This window comes from Capra hircus, chromosome 7 (assembly GCF_001704415.2).
Source record: "Capra hircus breed San Clemente chromosome 7, ASM170441v1, whole genome shotgun sequence".
NCBI classification, from domain to species: domain Eukaryota; kingdom Metazoa; phylum Chordata; class Mammalia; order Artiodactyla; family Bovidae; genus Capra; species Capra hircus.
The window spans coordinates 77,588,028-77,590,491 of NC_030814.1; the positions used below are offsets into that span (position 1 = coordinate 77,588,028).

The window sequence follows — 2,464 nt, forward strand, 5'->3', positions numbered from 1 at the left end:
CAGGTAGTTCAGTGGTAGAGAATATGCTTGCCAATGCAAGAGATGCAGGTTCAATCCCTGGGTCAAGAAGATCCCTTGGAGGAGAAAATGGCAACCCACTCCAGTATTCTTGCATGGGAAATCCCAGGGACAGAAGAGCCTGGTGAGCTACATTCCATAGGGTCACAAAGAGACACGACTGAAGTGACTGAACATGCACATACTTCTATTTGAATATGTTTCAGTCATAAATACTATAGTATTCAGGTTGTTGAATCTATGGATGCAGATCAGTATATAAGAAGGAACCACACAGAGTGAGGGCCATTTACAAGTTAGACTCCGATTTTCAACTGTGTGGAGGGTTAACAACTCTCTCATTGTTCAAGGGTCAACTGTACATTGTGATTCAGCTTCTCCTTCTACCAGATCTTGCCTTTCTCGCATTCTTACAGGCAAACGTCCCAAGAACACTGTCTAGCAACTTTTCTATTAAAAATTCACATTTTCAAAAGGGAACCCTCTTACACTGTTGGTGGGAATGCAAACTAGTACAGCCACTATGGAAAACAGTGTGGAGATTCCTTAAAAAATTGCAAATAGAACTGCCTTATGACCCAGCAATCCCACTGCTGGGCATACACACCAAGGAAACCAGAATTGAAAGAGACACATGTACCCCAATGTTCATCGCAGCACTGTTTATAATAGCCAGGACATGGAAACAACCTAAATGTCCATCAGCAGATGAATGGATAAGAAAGCTGCGGTACATATACCCAATGGAATATTACTCAGCCATTAAAAGGAATACATTTGAATCAGTTCTAATGAGGTGGATGAAACTGGAGCCGATTATACAGAGTGAAGTAAGCCAGAAAGAAAAACATCAATACAGTATACTAACACATATATATGGAATTTAGAAAGATGGTAACGATAACCCTGTATGCAGGACAGCAAAAGAGACACAGATGTATAGAACAGTCTTTTGGACTCTGAGGGAGAGGGAGAGGGTGGGATGATTTGGGAGAATGGTATTGAAACATGTATGGTATCATGTAAGAAATGAATCGCCAGTCTATGTTCGATACAGGATACAGGATGCTTGGGGCTGGTGCACAGGAATGATCCAGAGAGATAATATGGGGTGGGAGGTGGGAGGGGGGTTCAGGATAGGGAACTCATGTACACCCGTGGCTGATTCATGTCAATGTATGGCAAAACCAATACAGTATTGTAAAGCAAAATAAAAGTAAAAATTAAAGAAAAATTGGAAAATCCAATCATCCAAAAAAATTCACATTTTCAGGAAATGTGAGCTAAGATAGTAGTAGCACAAATCCCAGAACATCCATTTCTTTAAAATATGCTATTGTTTAAATTAAAAAAAATTTGTGGGGCTTATGACATAGGTAGATGTAGATTATTTCACAATAAAAGTAAAAAGTAGATGTGGGAATAATAGTAATATTCCTTTTATACTGAAGGGACATAATATTATTTGAAGAAAGACTGTGATAAGATGCATATTGCAAATTCTGGAGCTTGTACTGTATAAACTTAAAAATTATAACTAAGCTAGTAAGATAAGACCATGGTAGAGAAAAATGAATAATGAAAATATTTAAATAGAATTCAGAGACAAATAACAGAAAATATGGCACACTCTTTTCCTTGGTGCTGCCTGTGGAGGTGGTAGCCATTTCTTTGGCATCATGGCCACCCTCAGACCTCTCATGAAGTCAAAGATTACCAAAAAGAGGAGCAAGAAGTCCATCCAGTACCAGTCAGATTATGTCAGAATTAAATGGAATTGGCAGAAACCCAGTGGAATTGACAGTAAGGTGCACAGAAGACTCAAGGGCCAGATCTTGATGCCCAACATTGGTTATTGCAGAAACAAGAAGGCAAAGCACATGCTGCCCAGTGGCTTCTGGCAGTTCCTCATCCACAGCGTCAAGAAACTTGAAATGCTGCTGATGTGCAACACACATTGCTGTGATTGCTCACATCGTCTCCTCCAAGAAACTCGGAGCCGTTGTGGAAAGAGCAACCTGGCTGGCCATCAGAGTCATCAATCCCAATGCCAGTCTGCACAGCAAAGAAAATGAATAGAGAGCTTGTGTGCACATTGTATTTGTGTTAAAACCATAAAACTAAAAAATATGTATATATGGGATAAATTGAAAACAAATAGCCAGATCATACTTAAAAACAGCCATATAAATTATTAGATTAATTATAAATGTGCTAAACTTTTCAAATAAATCCGAAGAATATTATACTGCATTTTAAAACTAAATCCAATTGTATGTTATTTACAGAAAATGAATTTTAAATGTGAAGTTACAGATTGTCTAAGAGAAGGATGGAAAAATATACAGAGAAGTCTTCAAAACTAGGAGTATTAATAAAGATGAGAAGGAGCATTTCATATAAAAAAATGTCAGCTCAACATGAAAATATAATAATTCTGAAACTC

General features: G+C 37.9%; 1 pseudogene; it reads left to right on the forward strand.

Moving 5' to 3' along the window:
* On the forward strand, window positions 1,698-2,097 carry LOC102170867 (annotated as a pseudogene).